The sequence below is a fragment of the Antedon bifida genome, chromosome 4 (genome assembly GCF_963402885.1).
Source record: "Antedon bifida chromosome 4, ecAntBifi1.1, whole genome shotgun sequence".
Taxonomy (NCBI): Eukaryota; Metazoa; Echinodermata; class Crinoidea; order Comatulida; family Antedonidae; genus Antedon; species Antedon bifida.
This window is the reverse complement of record NC_136229.1, coordinates 17,917,434-17,941,242: the sequence shown is the minus strand read 5'-3', so window position 1 is coordinate 17,941,242 and position 23,809 is coordinate 17,917,434. Positions and strand designations below refer to the sequence as shown.

General features: G+C 32.5%; 1 protein-coding gene across 2 annotated transcripts in view; it reads left to right on the top strand.

The window, feature by feature from the left end:
• Positions 1–23,163, top strand: part of LOC144839502 (uncharacterized) — a 35,063-nt gene extending 11,900 nt beyond the window's left edge. Inside the window, exon 2 of one of the 2 annotated variants that reach the window (XM_078694888.1) lies at positions 23,123–23,163. The gene's annotated coding sequence lies outside the window, so the exon portion shown is untranslated. Of the gene's footprint in view, positions 1–1,725; positions 3,694–23,122 lie in introns of those variants that run through there. The other variant, XM_078694887.1, reaches the window with a different exon arrangement.
• The last annotated feature ends 646 nt before the right edge of the window (positions 23,164–23,809 follow it).

Sequence of the window (23,809 nt, the reverse complement as noted above, 5' to 3'; positions counted from 1 at the left end):
GCGATTTTGTCCAAATTGGATTTGGGGCTCGGGTAATGCGAGATTCGCAGCGTGTATTTATGTTCACGGGAGGCAGTTCGTATTGTCTTTAAAACCGTTTAAATTGCTTGAAAATAAGACGGCTTAGAAGAAAAAATTAAGGAATCTAGTTTATGATATCCGGAACGGCGGCAAAAAATGGCGCGTAATATCTTACTGCCTAATAGTGATCATATATATTTTAAAATCTTAAATAATGTGCGTACGTGAAAATGTGTTTTTGTCTTTGATCTAAATAAGCGCTGACATGTTTCTTTCCATAGGTTGCCAAACGAAATTAAAATGAAATTGGATATTTTTACGAATCGATTTTCTAAAAGTGTAGACAGATGTGTCATTATTTTAGGTAAACATTATAATGTCGATTTTTAGCACTTTTCAATTGATTGAATCTACATTTAATTACGATGCGTCCTTAGCCGGGGCTTTAATTTAACGGAAAACAAAGACATCGCTTTATGAATTGTATTGTTTCGATACTCCTGGTAGGCCGTTGTGTTGGTTTTTAATCTAATGGTGAATACCCTTATTTATTCTGTAGCTTTATAAACACGCAGTGCCCATAAAAAGTCATGCGAGTAATTTGTTTGGAGAAATTAAATTTTAACAACCAGAAATCGGTTATATCGTATGTCACAGTGTTAGTCAGTTTACGTGTTAAAATGGTTGAAAAATTGAAAACAGCCTTTTTCATGTTATCAGGATAAGCGGGCTTACATCATGGCCTGTTGAAGATTATTTCAAGCATAGAAATATGTACACCTAAACGAGTCCTCAATTCATATTATTTATTAATTTTCCAATATCAATACTTTTATTTAATTCTGTAGTTTCTGATTGTTCCTTCATGTTTTCCGTCTTTTCTGTCTTATAGTACAAATCGTACCATGATCATCGTGTGACGTGTCGACGATAACTCATTCGACGCGCGCGTTTAAAAACTGATAATAATACTACAGTTTTTGTACGCGCGTCTATTTCATGGCGTTATTCAGTCTCCATGGATATGGTCCCAAGTCGTTCTGTCACTGGTTCACATTGTGTGCACAGTTTAGTTTAAATTAGGTGAATTACAGTACCGTACATATCGAATAGGCTATAATCTATCTTTGCAATGGGTTAGACCATTAGGATATAATTTTTTCTTTGGAGTGATTCTATAATTCTGTCAGTGTGCTACGGTACATGTCTTCTATGACGTTTGTTGGCTGAATATGTCCCACCTCCCTCTCATTCCTGTTGATCGTGCTTGGTTTTTTCTTATTTAAAAACATACTTATCCTCATTTTCAAGAGCACAGTTGCATACAGATACCACTTTTTGCCTTTTATTTCTGAAAGCATAAGCACTACACAAAATAAATACAATTTTATTTGTACTTATCAATAATTTTAACCTTGAAGTGTTGTCACTTATGGGGAGTTTTAGATTTGAGACGACCTAGTACGCATTTTGTGTCGTTGGTCGTTTGGAGCTTGAATCCCCCAAAACTGTGGCAGGGAATCCCTACGCATGCGCACAATGAATTAACATGACGTAACTAGTTCCTCTGTCGTCGCAAATCAAAAGCTCCATATTATTTACATTTATTTCATTAATATAGTTTGTAAGTATCATTTGACTTGAAGTTTATTATTAATGTAAAACAAAATGGTTTCTGAAAATTGTATATCAATTTTGTTATAGAACGAGGCTTCGTATCTAACGGTCCAACGCCATCTATAGTGATTCGTTAAACTGTGGCGGAAATACAACTGTTATTGAGAAATATTAATTTTTGTTGTATATTATTGTTTTCTTTGAATGTCTATATTAGTATTACCATAAAATGTACAAATCTTGGAACAATCAATTACTATTTTAAAGTAATTATATTATTTATTTATAAACGATGTAAAGATATCTCCCTCTAATTAAAGACCATGGGTTGGGTGTTGGTATTCGTAGCTATAGGTGTTAATATGGGAGGGGTGTTCTTTTATATGGTCCTTAATTAGAGGGATATCTATAATGTGATAAATTTATATAATACCGTGTACAGATTCTGCAGTCTTTTATTTATTTATAATGATTATTAGTTTATCGATCATAATTCATTAACAGATTATTTAAGTATAAATCGATTATTGTAATTATTGATTATATTGATCAAGTATTAACTGATTTTTCATAAATTATTGTATATTGTAGTAAGAACTTATATGTCTCTCTGTAATATGTGTTGTATTAAATATAAGTGCTTCCCGCACCGTTTTTCTATAGTTATTTGACGTTACGTATCATAATATAGTTTTCTAATATATAATAAACATTTTTAGATAGTTCGATATAATTATTATATGTGTATTTGTGATGAGATAGAATAGGCTAACTAAACGCTGTTGTAGCGTTTAATGATTTTGTAAGTAAAAACAACTGTAGATAACAAATGATTGAAGTGTCCGAACTTGTAATTACTAATTAGTATTTTAATGATGTTTTTATACTTTTTAATTACTATTGCAGTAGTTTAATTAAATAATTATTGTGATGACGCATTATTGCGTTACCTATCCGTTTGGTGACAATATCAAACGTGTAGAAATGGATATGGTGTTGAGCATGTGTCGTATTGTAAACCGGTTCCATTGTACGCCCTGTGTGCCGCTATTGAAGAGTTTCAGACGAAATATCTTAGTCACATTTGAGCTACCATGAGAGGGGTTAAGGAAGGTGGGATGGAGTTTGCTAAAATGAATTATTTAAACAAATTACACTTAACCCATCTTTCTACCGCCGACCCTGGTAGGTTCATGACTTAAGTCAAATTCTTAAGTTAGTATTAGTAGACAAAGTAAGTCGGTGCTTCGAATAAGGAGATACAACTAAATAAATCTTCTTCCTTCGTATCTTCCCAGTATTTACACATTATTTCCCTATTGGTTTTTAAGTGTTTCTTTCTATTGCTATCCGAAACCTGTTGATTGAATACCCACAAACCGAACTGGGAACACCCCAAAAGAGTTGTTATCTTCTGGGTAACTCACGTGATTATAGCAGACGATAAATTATCGAATGTGAAAGTAGAACATTGTTTGGATATAATTATGAAAGTGATTTTGAGTTATTGAATGTATAATCGTTCTCGATTATTGTCAATTACATCATTGTTCTTGTCAATCTTTTTTAAACAATTGAGCCCGTCGATGCACAGTTAATTAACTTAACTTAAAAAACTACAATGTTCACAGTAGGAAAATGTTCAGAAATAAGTTTTAACATTCTGAGGATTTAAATTTAAGAAGAAATCTATCTGCATTTTTGTCTACAACTTCAGAATGTGCATCGTTTGAAGGCTGTTCTCTGCTTACATATCTTTGTTATTTTCTGAATATTCTTCTTAATTCATATATCGTCTGCCTTTTCAAAAAGTGATATCTGTTCCTTCCCCTTTCCCGCTCTTTTTTAGACTAGGCCTATTTACTGTACCAAAGCCGTGTGAATTGGAGTGCGATTGATCTGATCTTGTATCAAGCTAACTACCAAAGTCGATAAAACATGCGAACTAGCTTTAAAAAATACATGATGGCGATTCGGTTGTATTGTAGTATCGTGATCAACCGACCGATTCATGTATTTTGTCGTTAATTCGAATTAAAACACGAACTAATTACAGACAAAAAAGGTTGCTTTATTGTTTTTTATTTCTTCTCTTTGATGATTGAATGTTACAAATAATATACTATAATACACAGTTTTCAACCTTTTGTGAACTAAAGGCTTTTTTCAATACGCGCAACGCAACATAATGATGGTTTTTGACGGTTACGCATGCGCACATGCGTACAGATTTATATTGACATCGTTATACTCAACTAAATTATGTAATCCATTTGGCGATTGAACTATTGTGTTCGCGAAACAATCATCTATTTTTCGTTCATTATAATTATAAAACGTGCCTTAGTTTTGCAATCGCTTGTTTAATTTAAGTAAAAAGATCCAAAGTCCAAATTCTTATTGTTTATTTGCAGATACTCTAACTTGCGGGTTTATTCTATCAAACTATATCTTTATTTGAAGAGATATGTTAACAGACGACATAGCACGCAATCAAAAACTAAACACAATTGAAAGATATCTAGCGATAAGTACGAGAGAATATGGCCTGCTGAAATTTTAACACGTTTGTAATATTAGCGCGGTGTCCGTCAGAATATTTTATTTGCTTCATCTAAAAGTGTTCGTCACCGAGCATTATTTTATATATGTAAACGCGTAAATATTATTGGTAGTATACACGCACTTTATAGCATACTTGCGTTGTCTAAGTTGTTCTCGTTCAATGTACACCACAAACGTATACGCGCCAATGCAAGCAACGAGGATGTGGTAGGTATTGTGTGCAACAACTCATTTACCAAGTCAACAATATTTTACTGCAGTACCAATAACGAATAACAGATATTATGCAGTAATATGATTATATTATATTTTATAGTAATATAAACAATTGATATAATTTGAACAAAGAAAATGTTGTACCAAAAGAAGTAATCGAAATTAGAAAACAAGATATAAATTAAGTACCGACTGAGTGTTCCTAAGAGAAAAGAAATAACTTTATCTTGAGGAGCTTGTGGCGATTCCTGTCCACGACACATGGCCATGGCCAGACCAGAATAATAGCTCTCAAAAGAGCAATCTTAATACAGTTTTAACGCATGTGAATTTTATATCTAGTATAATAAAATACTCACTTGGGGAAAAAATAATAGTCCCACACTCTATTTCTAAAGAATGATTCCAAAGACGTATCTCTTTCTTTACAATAGAAATTACTGTAAATTTTATATCATTATGTTTCGGTGTGGAATTATAAATTCGATGATGGACATGCTGGAAAATGTTTTTATTTGAATAAACAAGAGATTAGAAGAAAAATGCAGTGTCATCGGTAGAAAACGTCCTTTAGGTTCAACAATTTCTTAAATAAATGAGTCCACCATGCACATTTACATCAATGACGCTCAAAGGAGATTCAGGTGGGTCACCCTGTTTAATAAAACAAAAGACTTTATGAATGTGGTGTGGGTATGAACCCGGAAATCCGCTTTTTCGATTACTTTATATAATGTGTGAGGATTGGTTACGCCGATGGCCATTATTATTAATACGGTATCCTTAACACTATTATTAGTATCATCATCATTGTCATTACTCATCAAATACCATTATAAATTTTAACAGCATTGTCATCAAAAGAAATAATATTGAGTAAAATAAGAAATAAATCAATACAGAGATGTATCCTTTAAAAGATAGGAAGAACTTACAAAGGATGGGACAGAAAAAGTCTCATCAAAATCATAACCAATTTAACATTCATTATCAATTTCTCCTCCAACCTCAACGTCGTGTCATTATCACCATTCGATTGCACACGATCACCAAATGCTAAAGTGTAATTGGTGAAATAAAACTAAACCCCAATTTTAATTTTAATTCATTCATTATCAATTATTCTTTTATCCTCTCAACGTTAATGATCTCATCATCATCTAAAGAAGCGCCGGCCTAATCCGCTCGAGTGTGCTATGACACTATAATGAAGTGTAATTGGTCAAGTAAAACTGAGCGCCATTTTAAATTTTGAATCTAGACAGGTAAGAAAAGATTAAGAAATGTGACGATTCTAAATCAGACGATTAAACGTTTCATTATGTTACACTATAGAGATTATCAATATGATGGACAAGATGCTTTTTATTTTGCACATTCCGAATGATTCAGAAATCAATTTAAAATTTAATTTTCGAAAAGATAAATACGTCGAAAAAACGCATCGAAAGAGTTAATTATGGAAATTTAAAGTCAATTTTGACATTATAAGTAAATTGAAAAACAAAAATATATTGAAATTCAATAAATAGAGATTGAAATACAGTTGTAAATAAGATATAAGACGGACACAAGTACTTAGCGCCAAGTGTGAAAATAACGAAAGTCGCTGAACCAAAGTATACACATCGAGTTTAGTTGTTTGGGAAAAGAAAATATATCGAATATAATATTAAATATGCATAGTAGGCTTAAATAAATCTAATAAGTGAAATCAAATAGAAAAGTTCTAGGATTAATTAAATGTATATATAGTGAAAAGCACACAAGAAGCCTACTGAAAATAATATGAAATATGCCATCGTGTTAAGGATTCAATATTTCGACTAATTATAATCTGTGCTATTTTACTATACGTGTATTTAGTGTTTGCTTTTGTTGTCAGGATAGGATGATGAACGCACTTTTAATGGTACCATAATGGTGGTGGTACAGATACACCTGTATTTTGATTATGATGGCAGGGAGTAAAAGATGCAAATTTTGGAAAACAAAATCAGAAATTATAAATTAATATAATAATTAAACATATAAAACAATATGAGCCTACAATCCAATCCTAAGGAGTCGGTAATAAAATTATTCTATTAATAACATAAAAGTATTCAGCATTGAAATGATTGCTAATAAAAAACTCAACAAGAAAAAACACAAACCAAGCTATAAGTAGCGATAGGCCTAGTTAATCAAAGTTGATCTTTATTCAGCGAAATATAACCTGGATGAAATCTCTTAAAATCTACTTGTAGAAAATCATTTGAATTATTCAACTAATTAATAACGACAAGCTAACGGACTAATCAACACTTATCGCTATTGAATCAAGATCACTCCATTGAACCGAACAATATGAATAATTTTTTACGATCACAAATAATATAAAGCGTTTAGACGTCTGGTGACTCAAGTCTAGGCAACATGATAGAGACACAAAGTTCACGCGCACGTACAAAAACCGTACCGGTACGCGTTATATTTATATCATAGTTTGACGCGCGCGTCAATGTTGTGGTGCAGGTTTATACACGTTGGACCGCTGAAGTGTTTCTTATTAATATTAAATATTATACTCTTTTGTATAATAATACGCGCTTGATTCAAACTTTAAAACTAAGCTAACTAACGTACGTAGCTATGGTTCTTAGTTACAGTGATCTAAAAGTTACAAAATTAGGTTGCACTTAAAATGAATTGACTCAAAATGTCAACTTAAAAAAATATCACACGCGATGTGTAGCGCATTCGTGTTTTAGCCTCGCACTTCGGGTGAGAATATTGAGTAATAGGGCTAAAATTCGCACTACTTTGTCGTGAAAAGATTTCTAAGCTAACACGCTTCGTGTCTCCACGGTTTCATCGACAGCATAATAAAAATTTGCATAAAACATAATTCTAATTGGATTTTCTTAAATGCAGTCTTTATATAATTATTTAGTTGTTTTAATCGTGTTGTCATTACGTTAAATGGTTGACGTGTGTGTCACAAAAAATGAGGAAACACGTTCCATTTGTACTCGCGCCAGTTGAAAAAAAAACAATGTGAAATAAATTTACGATTAACGACTCGAATGTACTTTAAATTTAACTCACAAATGAGTCACTCAACTAGATTGTCTTATATTATATACTGCGTTAACTAGGTCACTTAATTCAATAGTCCTACATATTTTTTCAACATTTTCTCACGTGACTTAAAAACTGCAAACTACGATCCGCGGGAATCAGAGTTAGTTAATCGCAATAACGCATGCGCAGTATCACATCAAAATGCTGCCATTAAAAAGATTGTTCCCTCATCATACAATCGATTGAAACGACGTACGTACGGTACCACCTGGTCACTTGTAATATGAATTTTCGAAGAAGGGGGAAAGTACCCTAGAAAATGTGAGTTATTGAGCAATGAGTAATATAACGTTTGGTTTGGTTTGTCATCTTGCTATATTTTCTTGAAAGTAGTAGGCCTACTTCTGCGACCATACGCATGCGTAGAACGACCTATACTCTGTGCGTTGCTCGTGCATGTTTTCTACGCACATGCATTCAAGATATTGAGAACAAAACAATAAAGGCGTATACATAATAAATCTGCTTTATAGGACAAATTTTATCATGTAGACTTGAGGACTTATTGGTAATATCCAAACACATTTTTATACTAGGTCGTAAAATTGCTTTAATATATAACTTAATAGGGCGGCAACGGTAAAGGAAAACATGATTTTTCTTACAAATATGATTTTGTCTCAAATTTCTATGCGATATAAATCTTTAAAAAAATTGTGTCAAATATTGCTCTTCAATCAGGCGAATTATTTTAAAGAAGTTTTTACGAAACATATTTTTTTCTCGAATAAACTTCAAATTCGGTGACGAGATATGCATGAATACGTATAAACTAATAATCGTTTAAAGACAAAGTAACAAACACATATCCATCTGTAAGTTGTAAATGAAATGTATACAGTCTATCACACCACCGATATCTAAGTGTGTCAATGGTATACATTATTACAAAAATAATAATATGACTATGCCTAAACATCGCTCCTGTTTTTTCAATTTCAAGTATTCAAGTAAATATTTCACATCCAGGGAACTAACTGCAGATTTATAATCAACCTAAAATTAAAAACGAATATGAGGTATTATTCGTTTGCGCTCGTGGGTTTAAACGCGTCATATACCGTATAATTAATATAACTAATTCGACGTTTGACGCAACGTGCGTTTAACAAAACGAGTAGGCACTGAACGCAACAAAGCTTTATAGACGGTAAGTTTAATTAAACAATCAGCACTGATTTAATTATTGTTGTTTTTATTGGAAAACAGAGAATCAAAATTATTGATTCGATTGCTTCTTCTTGTCTATCAAACGCATGCGTTTGTATATTACAATTTAATTATGCATCATAATGCGCTATCGTATTGTCTTTTGACTCGTTCGCTCTGTGAATAGATACACTTGTACTCTCATGATGTTTGTAATGTGAATTTTCGAAGAAGGTGGAGGGGTGGGGGGGGGGGGAGTCCCCAACAATGTTGGTTATTGAGCTGTAATAACGTTTGGTTTGGTTGTTTGTCTTCTGTTTTGTATTCGCGAAATACACACTTTTATCGCAATTTTGAGGTTTGTTGATTAGATCCGACTACAGATTATTATTTGATTATTCACATTTCATTCAAACGAGGCCACTAAAACTCTTTGAAGATTTCTTTCCGACTATATAAAAACCATTCTGTAAAATACAAATAGACATAAGCCTATATTATGAAAAGAACTTAGTCACTAGGCAGAAGCGAATGCGAACAGGACTCCTAAAAATGACCGCCATAGCTGCTTGTTTAAAGACAATAAAATTAACTCTTATTGTGGTTATAAAATGAATCAAGTCTTTCTTTAGTTTTCTTATAAATAATTATGTTTATGGTAAAATTGATGACACTCTCAAATACGTATTAGAAGGAAACAATCGTTGATATATAATATACCGTATATATCAATTGGGATAATTCACAAAACAAATTGTATTGCAAGGTGGTATGGGTTCCTTTCTCAGGTTTCTTAGTTATTTACCCGGGTAAACCAATAACTAGGCGATATACACCAGATAAATAAGCATAATTGTATCCGTTTAAGAAATAATTACTATAGACATAGGTCTATGTATAATTAACATAAAATCGAGTTTGTACAAATGTATAAATATACAAAATAAAAATACAATAAAATTCCTTCTTTGTGACACCCTTGTTAGGGGACACGTTCCCGTCAAACAATAATGAAGGGTGATAAATATTTCCAATGGTATACCCCTATTCAAAGGATACTTTGTTGAGTCCCGGGTTCTAATGAAAATGAATAATATTGCTTTCTTTTTGATGATGAACTTTAAAGGCCAATTTACACAGAAGAGCGGTAACGGCAAGAGGAAAACCGCGTAGATTGTCCCACGTAGAATCTGTATCTATCCTGAGCGGGAACCGACCGTCCGCTCCGCGTTGTGTGTAAAATGGTCAAAGGGAATAACATAGATTCTATATTAAATATAGAATGTTATTCCTTTTGAATGTGTTATTACCGTTACCGCTCGTCTGTGTAAATTGGCCTTAAGTAGTTCGGTCTTAATATTGTTTTTTGCAATGCAATATGCACCGTTACCTAATTCCATCATTGTTGCTTCTCTACGCTATAAATTAATTATTTGCAATGTATTGTTTTTACTTTCGCATTTTTAATTCCACCAGCATTGAAAAGACAATCAACTTAAAAGTTAAATAAATAGACCAAAATTCTGAATAATAATTGTGGATAAAATACGGATCACTTCTATACACATTACCAGCATTATATACAAAAACAACACTCTAATGCAACCAGAGCGTTTGTACAAGATTACTTGAACATCTAATGTTATTTACAAACGAGTTTAACGCAACCATTACAAGAAAAGAAGAATTATTATTCAAATTAAATGAAAAATCAATGCAAATACTAATAAAAACTACTGGTATGAATTGGCTGGTATTATGACTGTGTTTTATCAAAGGAGATATTGTTGGAAACCGGGCCTACAAGATTAGTATTCAAATTGTATAAAACTGTCTATGTGTTTAAATCAATTAATAACTGTGTTAATATAAGAAATGTAAAAAGGATGAGAAAAAAACATAAACATTTCTTATAGATATGCTTAATGTGACCTTAATTTAAATTGTTCTTGTAAACTGGAATACATACCTTATTATTGTTAATTTTTATATGACCTTTTTAATCTGATGAACATGACTTTAAAAATTGATCTTGGCTGAGCCTCCTTCTGCACTCTTTTGTACCTTTTTTCTGTAATGTAATAGTTCTGTTTTATCTTATCCTGTAAAATTGTGTGTAAAAATGTGCAGAACAATAAAAACAAACAAATCGCTATCACAAAGCATTAAATGCAATTTATTCTAAATATAATGTGTTCTACAAGAGAATACGCGTTGGAAATAAAGAACAAAAAAATTAATTAATGTTGTATTGTTATCAACACAATTGTTGATGGCAATTACATTGCAGACAAACCCATGTGTATACAGGTGTCATACCACGTACGAAGTCACGTGAAGAAACACTCACACGTGGTGGACGAACAATCTGTTTTCCTATGTGAACGAAAACCACAGTCCATACTAATGCTAAAAAAAGTCTTTTTTTATATATTAATCCTAATGATTGATAAATGAATAAATATTGGAAAGGAAATATTGGAAAGAATATAGAGAGTAAACTGCATTGTGAAAATTAGTGGTAATAATTAGTACATTAATTTACTCCATATTTGGCAGGCCTGAATACAAATTGAAATTGTTCTAGGCATAATTAAAATGTTATTAGTACTCTAACATTCGCACCCATGTAGGCCTATTCTTAACACGCGCGTAAAATACGTGATGTTATAGGGTAGGCCTGCAGTAAGACTGTACAAAGTACAGTGCTATTCGGATACCACCTAGGCTATCAATTTATATTTTGCCTTAAAAAAATCATTTAATAAATCATCTTCATCAAATTACTTTTGCTTTTAACCGTCTTCGATTGAAATACCAACATGACGTCATCGTTCCAATTTTCCTAATTAATATATTATTTACCTAGTAACTTAATAAAATTGCAATTAATGATTCGTTGTATGGGCGAGTGAGTGCATTGTGATAGCATAACACGGCTCTATCCGATTTTGCTATTGACAAGATAAACATAGAGGTCAAAATGTAAATGTACTTTAAAAAAAAAATACCGCAAATGTTTCTGCATGTGGTCGCGATATTAGGCCTATTATTTATGTAAATATTTGTTAAATGCTGTTCACACGACCGTACATAAATTAACATGTATATAACATTGTCATGTTTAAATGGTAAGTAGAGCTGAAGAGGTGTTGAAGGAGCCTATTATTGTAGTTCTGTAGGCCTATAGATTCTAGGGTAGAGGGGTCTGTTTGATTTAATTATGCATAGTTTTAAATGAATAAAGTTCCTAACTCCTCTAGTGTCCTGGTTCAAGTACGGCCTTTTGCCGGATCAGCACCAGAATTCGTTCTACAACCTAAACCTGATAACAAGATCAACGAATTCTTGTTGTTGTTTATATTTATTTTTAAAGACAAATAGGAAATAGGAATGTTGATTTGTTGAAATAATCGTGTTTCAAACAATGTATGTACATTTTGGAATTTGCAAATAAATTTGTTGTACTTAATTCGTTCACCTTTGCATGGTGTATCACTGACACCATACGCGCTAGTGGTACTTTATTGTAGAAAAGGTGTAGTTCTACGTTAAACATTTTAATCAATTAAAACTTCAAGAAATGAAGGATAAATGGTATGATTGTTTATCTAGGTCATGTTGACATCCTGTTCCATATAGTATTGTGATTTTACTTATATTAAAAATACCATGTGATGTGTTGTACACGATGAACAATGAATGGAAGTGACTATAAAAAAGGCCTATACAATTTGATAAATGTAATTTTCTAGTTTGTCGATCGATATATAATTTGTCAATACTAGTCTACGTTGCCTTATACTATAGTTCACAACAGCATGTAAAAGAAGCCTTTAACATACTTAAATATTAAGGTGCTACAAAGTCAATTTCAATTTTTTCCTGGACAGATCAAGAGTCTTGGAAAAGTATCAACAGAATTGGTGTAGTGCAGGTTTTATTCATTTCTGCGTTGGCCATATAAAATCACTTAGTAATAATAATATTACGTTCCCAACCCAAATAATGGGGATTAACTTACATTTTGATTTAGGCCAATTCTCAAAGATTATCCCCTCCCTAGGCCTAATTGTGAAATGTGAACGGATTAATGTAAGATCTCCAATTCGGACAAAGCCTAACTTGAACCGGTGGCAGATGGAGCTTCTGCCATCACAATGAGCAGATGTTAGTGACTGCTTTAATCTATTTAAACAATGAATTTTACAATTACGATTAATTATTCATAACTCATGCTTTGAAACGTTTTTTTTAAAGTAATACTAATCAGTAGTTTCTATCGACCAGTTATTTTTAATCACCTTAATTCAATTCGTTCAATTCTATCATCACGGCGCCGATGCTGAATTAGCCTATTTTATAGTTTGCTTTTGTAGGCTGAATGTTTTAGCATTTTTTTCATGTCTCTAGATTGATATTAACGAAGCTTTGTTGATTTTCGTCATTTACATAGCAAAGTGCATGAAAAACATTTTGCAAGTAGGCCTATTTGCAAGCTTGTATGTTTGTGTGTATGTAAGTTTGTTTGTCCAAGTTCTTTCTGATTTTTTTGCAAATAGGCATCCAACACACCATGTCGATTAATTTTCAGGACAATCGATATATTGGTGACGTCACAAAAGCTTATGAAAATCTCGAGTTATCTGTATCTTCAAAATGGGTAGAATATAAAATACCCCGCCCTCTGTCGCTGCATTTCGCTCAATGGTGTACTTTTACAGACAGGAGTGCATTCTGTTAAATTTATTTATTATGCAATTATGTAAATTTTTAAGTAACTACAATTTGTGTTTGTAATACATACAAAACAAGGAGGATCCAGCAAGCCTCTTTCCACTTTTTATGGCACTCAAACATTTCGTTTTAGATTTATACATTATACACATGCTGCAACGATTGGGCCTATAAGTTGGTAGTTGTATGCAAGAAGTTGGTCAGCAATGTGTGTTTAGCAATAACGGAATTATATATGTATATATACTTAAGATTCGTTTTAGATAACGAAATGTAAATTGCAACAGCAGGCATTGAAGGAGTGACCAGTTTCTACATATTTTATTTCTTTTTTGTGTGGAACGTTTCGCGGCATGTAAAAGCGGTTATATAGGCTACTTTATGAAAGCACGATAACTACAAAACATTACATTAAACAAATGAGTGTTCTGGGGCCTTATTGTAATAAAGAATCAGGGGGAACATTAAAGAAAGAAGAAAACATCAGGTCAAAGGTTAATTCACATGACGATATCTTGAGTGGCACCGCCGACAGTTGCTAAGCAACGACATCTGTGTTAGTAGAGCCACGGAAACCCGGCGGAATAGACAAGACACGTATTACTGAAGGAAGGTCAAAGGTCAAAGTAATTCTCGTTATTACACGGTTGTTACTATAATACGTATAGGAATTATGAATGATAAACGACTTCGCTTCTTTTTGTTATTTTTATCGCCATTTAATTGGTTTTTAGTTTTATTGCATGCTGTAATTTCGTCGATAGCAAGAGTTTGGGACATCCATTTTAAAAACAAAATTACTTTCATTAAAATAACAGCAGTGGCCTACAGGTCTGCATCAGACCCACGTACTATTATACTACAAATTAGATTAAATTATACAACATACATATATACCTATTGTAGGCATATAATGTACACGATAATTCAATACACAAATGAAACATATTTGTATTATTTACATTACACCATTTTTATGCTACACGGACTGTTGTGATTCGAGTAAACACTGCTGGCTGGCGCTGTAAATTTATTAATTAAACACATTCTTTGATTTAATTTTATTCGTGTAAAAATGCAAATTGAAAAAAAAACGGGAATAAGTTTATTATCTCCGTAATAGTTACACGTATAAGCTATTACGCAGTACGCAGTTTGCTCCAATTAAAAACACACGATCATGATTTAATATTTTACGACAGCCTGTTCGATATAATGTGGATGAGAATTGAATTTTTAAAAATATGTCATGTTTTTACATTTTCTTACGCGATAGAAGAAAATAAGTAACAACTTAGTAATTGAATCACGATCGTTACCATAGGAACGACACGCTAGAATGCGTGTAGTATTCGTGGGACTCCACGCGATTACAGAGCTAATACTAGTATATGATGGTAAGATGATTTTACACTTACGTTGCACGTGAGTAACCCAAAATATTGATAGCCAACAAGAGACAAAAACATATATATTTTGAAAGCACAGAGAAATGGCATATCAGCTTTTTTTCTCCGCTTACTTAGAATTTTACGATTCTCAGTGTTGGTGCAATAAATGCTAATTTATTTTTTTTATTTAATTATTTCTTCCATTTTATCTCCAAGCATGAATTTTAATTCGTGTTTAAAATAATAATATCTGAATTTATAATCAGAATCCTATTAAAATATACATAATTAAATATTTATTATTCATTAAATTCTACTACTTGCTTCTAATAAAGTACACGGGACTGATGTAGGCCTAGTTTAGTGGCACTATTGAGGTTCACGTTGAGAAACAGGCAAAAGTTCTTTCTAATTGGATAATTCAAATAACCAACAACACGAGATGCGTAAGCTATACCCCTATTCCTTTAGGACCAAACAAAGTGTCACCTTAATATGGGTGTCCCCTAAATAGGGGTTGGCCATAGTGTTGAATATCTCGTTCGTTTCACGAGAAAGTTATAGGGGTTTCCCGGTCCCTCAAACAGGTGTATATGCTTGTGTCTATCCAGGCCACATAAAATGTTTGATGTATTGCAGAAATACCCATGTGATGCCTTAACTTTTTTTATTTAACTTTTGACAACATTAGCTTAAATGCATTTATATACAGTAAATATTCTAAACACGGGTACAATATTTATCATTTTCTCTTTTATGATAGTCATATTAAAATAACATTTACAATTTACATGTTTTTTTGTAAATACATATTCGTGCATTAATAAACATTGTATGGAAGAGATTATTCAGTGCTTTTATGCAATTTACTCTATCACCGCAATTATAAACATTTTTCACAAATCCATTATTCTGATGCCTCCATTGTTTTTAACACATTTTGCAAACAGCAAGTGTTTCACCGCCATGCCGCTAAATACATATATTACCAAACAAAAACACATTTTAAAACTAATGATATTCAATTCCATTAACCAAATATTAAACCTGAATATTGTGATTATATTTTTATGTTTTATTCCTTGTCCACGATACCGCTATTTTACATTGCATCGCATCATTCAACAGCTAACCGTGCGCATGCGTGGATATTGTGTATACGCAGAAAAAAATCAGACAAGCGTATAGTCATTTTATTTAATTGGATTTTAAAAGCCACAAATGAATAGGTTTATCACCTGCCTGTCTGTAAAACAAACTGAATTTCATCAATCTACAAAGATATCAAAATGTTCTGCAGAGAGTGCAGTAACATTGTAACGTTAATTTAAGACGTCCGGGACATGTTCAGTATCATTTACCAGCGTGTGAGCACGCGCGCGTTGAAGTTTATAACATATTAGACGCGTGCGTTGAAATACTGATATGAAAATATTTACGGATTGTACGCTCGTGACTAATTGTGACTGATTGTGCGCGAAGATAATACGCGTGCGTCAACTTCGTGGCGTCACTGGCAATCATAGTCTCTTGATTTTATCCAATAGAAAATAGCTAAGGCTGATAGAGCGAAAAAAATAATTTTGCCAGGAAAAATCGATGGGGCGCGAGAGGCGGAGTTGGTTCATTTATTCTGTTAGTGCGAACAGCCGTAAACTCTCTCGGGTTTATAATTACAAATCGAAAATACAAAAATATAATTGGCATAAAAGGCTCAGTCTGCTACGTATTGTTTGTATAGGTAAAATTAAAGCGGGCTCCATTCGTTTTTTTTCTGCAGAAGAATCGATTGATGCGGCAAATTACATTCAAGTTTATTTTGTTAGTGCGAAGAGCCGTAAGGCCTTCAGGGAAAATTTATAAGATAGAAAAAACAGCTATATTTGATGTGTTGTTACTGTTTTCCATATCTGTGCTATGGATAAAGAACATCAGATAGAAGTATGTCTAATGCTCGTGTCAATACCTGTCGTTGAATATCCTATAGGCCTTGCACACCTGCCAGTTAGTATAATATATGTGGGGACAACTCATATCCATTATTTAAGACTATTACAATCATATAAGCCTACTATTTATTTATCATCATGTAATGTTCACCCGGCGGAAGCTCACAACCCAGAAACCCATTTTCTTATGTAGTCCTTTATATTACAATCTGTTACGATTTGTGTGATTTAGGCCTGCATTCATCTCGTTCTTAACTCGATGATTGTAAACTTTTTTGTCGGTTTGTCTGTCTGTTTGCATTTCCCAATAATATCTAATTACAGTAAAAACAAGTAAACTTAATAATAAAAAAAAAATTACAATAGAAATATGCATATGGAGTTGTAATAGTGCTAGGACAAAAGATGGATTATTTTACTTAAATAATATTTTTCACCACCAGATTCAATTTGTGCCCCTTTCTCTCACTCCCTCAAAATCTACTCCTTATTAATTATATAGTTTAATTGTATTTAAAAAAAAAAAAAACAAAAAACTGGGTTCTATCACTACATATATATGTTTCAACTTATTATTAATATTACAGTGTAATCATTATTTTTTCTTGGCCTGATTTCCTTTAAGTAAAAATGTCGGCGGCACTTCAAAAACAGATATCCATGACATTTTGTCGGAAACATCTGTCGACCGAGTAGTAATACTTACATTGTTAAATTAACATTAATAAATTTGATAGTCTGCGGGGTTTTGTATGTATAGAGAGGGTTTATTAGGTTTTTCTTTCCGTTATAAACTACTATTTCTCCTCCTACGAATTAGTAACACTCAGTAATTCGGTTTGTTTATAAAAGGGCTAATAATACACAAGCGTACATTATGAAAATCGATTAGAAGTCCTCCAAATTCTTCTTTATTAAAATTACATCGCAGTCTTTGTTCGCGTTTGACAAACAAAAAATATACCGTCTACACATAATGACGACATACCATCATTCCATGCAAAAATAATTATTTGGTGAGGGCGCTATTCTTTCTCTTGAAACCCATACTGTACTCGTTAATAATTATGATGTACGTTATACGTTCGTTATCTATCTCAAACGCGGGCGCAGATATTTTATGCGAAAATTGGAGTACTCTTTTTAAAGCGCGCTTTGTGCACGTATTATGTAATCACGCATCGATATCAAGACATTTAATGCGTTTTTATGTCTTTGTATATATTACACACAGCTAGACACATGTTCTTTAAACACTAGATTTAAAACCCTCAAATGTTTGCAACGTAAAATCTAGGTCACCGCCTTTTAACAAGTGCATTTTACAATTTGCACTTTACTAAAAAAGTTCACCTTTTAAAAACATATATTTAACACAGCGAAATAAGTCCACATACTCGCATAAAAAAGAGCTTTTATTACTTTAATACATTTAATCTATTTTCAGAGAACAGTGCACATAAAATATATAAAATGAAATGCATAAATATATTTTGGTTTAATGTCTACCTTCATAACATAAAACACATTTTAACAATTAGGACAAATTTTAAAATAGATAATAATCTCGTTTTTCTCAATTGATATTGGATTCAGTTGTAGAAAAAAAAATTGAAATATTATATTCTTTAGTGTTTAATTATATTAACATGATGTCTGCGGGGATCGTGGTCCCTAACCGTATAAGATTTTAAGACACCAAGACAAGAGGGGAGGCATTACGTGCGCGTACAAAATATGTCATCACCGTTTAAACACGCATAATACACCTCGTCTCCCAAAATTAGTTAAAGATGAAAACTCTGTATGAAAAAGTGGAAAATCACCCAACCATGACTCGGATGAACATTCCTGTTACGTAAATGTTACAAAACAAGAAATCTTCCATATTGCGGCATCCTTTTCATGTTAACCCTGCCGGGCCAAAAGGTCATGGGAAATCCCCCACATGAATCTAAAGGTCATACAAACAACACAATACTATTTATTCATATACAATATTCATAGTTTTAAAGATATTAATAAATCGTATTAGACTTAATTGAATCTTGTAAAAAGACATAATAAACATTATTATTTCCTTTTGCCCACCTGCTGTTCATTGCCAAAAGGTCAATTTAATATTTCTAAAAATATACAGACATTTTATAGGCATTTTATACAGTTTAATTACAAGTTATAAAATTGTGAGAAAAACTTATCATCGATATGTTAACAAGTTGTGAGGATACCTGTCTCTTGCAAAGCAGTTAGTCTGTCTGCGTTTTTAAAGTAATATGGCATCTGCTGCTTAAAGGTGTTTTTTATATCTTGTCTGCTTGTGTGTCCTATAATAATGTTACATTTTTTGATAACTTTTATAAAACGGATTTATATGTGGGGGACAGTGTTTTAACCAATTTTCGTAAAACAATTTTATTTCTTTGGGTATCATTTGGCTCAGCCGCTCTATAAGTTGGTTCTTACTGTATCACCAGAATCAGCGATTGTGGAACCAACCAACCCTGGTAATTAATTTAACCTGAACGGTTAATGTCATGAATTAAACCAAGGCAATCTAACAACAGCATGATGAGCTCCGGAGATCAAATGGGTTATCTGTGGCTGCGACACGATCAGTCGCGTCGCGGAAAATGTACATAGTACAGTGCGGTTTATATTTGTCGCAGCCGGACATAAGATCAAAGGACTGTTATGAGTTCCTATCTTGGCAAGGCGAGCTCAGCGTCCTGTTGTTAGATTTCCTTGATTAAACTTACAATGTTATTCTGGTATGTACTTTTTGTATTTCATTAATAAAATAATGCTGTGTTATAAATGCAACAATACAATACGATACAATCCAATCACCCATGCTTCAGTCCATTAACCGTTGCTATTTATTGAGAGCATATCAAGAATCGTTCTACATAACCAAAAGGTAAACTGCACTTTTCACAATTTTATAGTTTTCACTCAAAATATTTCGAACACAATAATGAAAACGTATATCAGTGAATTTCTTTTCAAGTGATTTTTTTTCTTATGACGTCATTATTGAAGATCATTTCTGTTGTACTATTTCGTGCAAATAATTTTTTTTCTGCACTCGACATCTTTCGGTTAATGAGTATGATGTGACGTGACCGCGGCGGATGGCATAAAGGGAAATTATGTTATTTTTTTTTTCAACATTAACTAATATCATTACGTTAATAAGTAATGAACTGCGTACACATCTTCTTTGTGTTGGCAACATCAATCCGTTTTTGTTAGACCTATGCTCGATAACATACTTCATAAGTGAAAAAAAAACCCATTTAGACTTCCATATTTTACTAAAATAATTTTTTATTGAAATGTCTCTACTAATCATATGGTTAATTTAATTTAAGTATGTTAAGTAGCTGGTGGTACCATAGTTTTACGAATTAATTTTTCTTGTCTAAATTATTGGACATACCATGAAAAAAACAAAATACCACCGTATTCCGTAAACAAGCAGGGTGTAACTAATAATATTATACTGTACTTTTAAATACTAAAATAATTAATAGATACAGTAGTTGATGTCTTTTTAAGCTGCAACAAGAGAAGAAATCTTGAAAAATTACTGTTTTACGAATCGGTGTCTTAGTTTACTGTTTGTAGTTGTTATTTTCGCATTTAATTCGTTTACACTCCCTATATTGATTTATGTGCAGTAATCTATTTAAAGTATTATTTAATTAATGATTACATAAATTCGTAATACTGTATATAAAATATCATCAACTAAATTTACTGATCTATTTGTGTTTATTTTCTCAGCGAATCGTTATTAATGTCATTAGTTAATTAATAGTTATCATAATAAGTTTATGAACTGACCTCTTTGGCCTTCAGGATTTGACATACTTAACTTGTCTAAAATGTAGATACATGAATTATGGGAATATATTTTCTCGTCTGCTATTTTTGACGTCACAAATCACATGTTAGTGATCGTTTATTTAGGTCTTGGAGGAATTAAATCGGATCTGTTGAAAGCACACGACTTGAACCCAGTCTACCCCGTGTGCCGTAAGTTAAGTAGGCCATACTTTGTCTCTGATACTTTTCCTTTCGGCGTATCATACACAACAATTGTTTTTGTTCAACGCGGTTTTTTTTGTAATCGACGGTAAACATTGCGGTTGTTCTGAGAGCCAATTACCGTAAAACAAGCTGTATTTTAGGCAGATACATAAATTACAAAATGCCAAAAATAAAACACGTCAATAATCTTAAAAGCAGATTAAAAAAAATGTCGGACAAATAATACATTCATCGATAGAATACAGTATTATTACAGAAAAATCGAACAAATAAATACAATTAAACAAACAATTTAAATACACAATCCCAAGACACAGCAAGCAATAATAAATTCCGTATGTAACATTATTAGTAGTTTAGTATAATTACTAAGTATTCTATTGTGTTGTGCTTATGTTTACTGTTGGCCGAGAAAAAGAAAAAAATAAATACAAATTAATTATTTTTGGATTTTTGGATATGACTGGATAGTGGGAGGTTTTTCTCCGCACCCACCCCACTCTCAAGAACTTAAAGTTCTCCATGATTGGAGACGATAACATATCTTTACGAGGCATTTTCCTTCCATTTTTAAAATCTCTTTGAAAGCTGCTCTTTTAAATGCTATTTGGCTTACTATTTTACACAGATGTGGAATTTAAAGAAGGGTTGATTTTGCTTCTTTAACAGATGTATGATTGTAACCTGCATTTTTCTTGTTAAGTCGGGTTCACTAATACAACTGACAGTTTCCACATCACACTCAGAAAGAAGCCTGTCCTCCGAGGATTTAATATTACTGTAATGTAAATGTTAGTCATAACGATTTTACTTGGATCAATAATCGCTCCGTATTCAATACACACATATCAAGAAAAATGTGTCAAAATACAATAAAACTAAGCATATATGATAAATGAAGCAGACGGCATATCCCAGATACCCGGATCACGAGTGTACACATGCAGACGGTAAATCAGGACATGCGACGTAAAAAAACGGTTATGCAATTTGCAAAATAAATGGTGGCCAGCTCTTTAATATGTCTGTTTCCCCCGGGGGTCTCAACTCGGCTATAAGACATTAGTTTAGTAAATTAAAATCTATAATAAATGAGGCGTGTAATAGAGTGTGACCTGAAATTGCAAGTGATTATATCTATCAATTTTTATTAGACCTTTTTAAATAAAATGCTAATTCTTGCAATATGGATACATCAGTACAGTATTTGATGATGTATGCAAATCTGAAAGTAGTGTGTATTTGATATAGTAAATGTGTTATTTTTACAATACACACAATTACCGTGTTCTATATACTGTAGTTTTTAAAGAGACATTAAATAAAAGTGAGCCAAAACATAGATTTAGTTCTTATTTTTCTATGTGGTAGGTGGATTCAGAGTGATGATAGAAGGATGCTGTTTCTGATTGGTCTTTAGTTTATACGAAACCAAATCTTTATGAATTAGATTACGCATGCTCAAAACACACTAGTCAACAGCTGTGACGCTTTTCATACGCGCGCGTCAACTTTATGTCTCTGCGCGCATGTGTACCACTACATGATGCGCGCACTACGCACATACTATTACATTTTCTCCATCATACAAAAAATTACATTTTGGCCTCCTTACAACTCTCGTTACATTCATTACATGTTGGAGTGACAGACACCATTGCTCTACTGTTTTAAGTTGCCGCTCAACTAAAACTTAACTTATGATATTTAAGTTAGAGCGGTTAAACTATCAAAAGCACTAATAACGTACAATTGTATAAAATAAATCGTCACGATAATGGAATACTTATCTTTTATACATCATTTCAGACGATTATGTAGTAGTCAGACAAGAAATTAAACCTGCATTATTGGCCCGCAAAATTATAGTCGGATTGAATTTCGCACATACGTAAAACCACTCACATACATTTATAAGAAGATAACCATCAATGTACAAGCAAAAGATTAAAACCACTATAAATTACTTAAGATACTCTTTGTTTATTCTGCCAAATCCGAGTTTAAAACTTAAATCAAGAAAATAATTAAGGAATGATTCGAACCCATGAACTTTTGTTGACCAAGTATATTTACCCTCCCATGGGTAGTGCTTCAAGGGCCTGTCTTCAAGGGCCTATCGCTGATGTAATACACAGAAGAGAAAGTTAATGAGTTTTGCTTGAAGTTTGAAATTTAATACGAGGTCGTTGTAGATTTCAAAATTAATGTATGTAATACATTTTTGATAATATTATGCTGACAATAATGACCATTTTCATTGATTTAATATATAATAATTCTTTAATTCCGCAGGAAATATTCATTAAGAAGTTTGGGTATTCCCAAGAGAAGCGCACATCAACTCAATTTATTGAGACGGAATATGAATGTCATTTCTTTTAAAGTGACGTTTCCAGTTGTTCCGTAAAAAAAGTACGTGACGTATCCATAGACACGAACTACGTAACGCATTTATGGTTACAGTAGCTAATGTGACGTAATCATAGACGTTTACAATACGCAACGATGCGCGCAATGACGCAGTCAATACCATGTCCATACTAAAATAAGGCGGCCGGTGATTTTTAAGAATTAAAAGTATAGTTCTCCACAAAACGCTCCTTTAAGTATAAATTAATGATGTAATGTTTATTGGCGGTAATAATAATATATTATTGAATAAATATAATTATTATGATTGTGTATTATTATTAATAATAATTAAAACAATAATAAGACCAGAAGATATACACTCCGGGGAGAAGCATAGTAGATCAGGGGAGTCGTTAAACGAGTGGTAGGTGTTGGAAGAAAGGGGTGTAATATTAGCCCAGCTTCAGATCGTAATGAGGTAAATTATATTCCAAAATTAAAAGTCAATGGATTGTGTCCACACCAAATGTAATTGGCCTGCACGCATGTCTCTTGAGGAAGATGTGTTAAACAAGTTAAATAATGCAAATGAAACTTTCCGGTCGCCAGGCCAATCTAAAGTTGTAT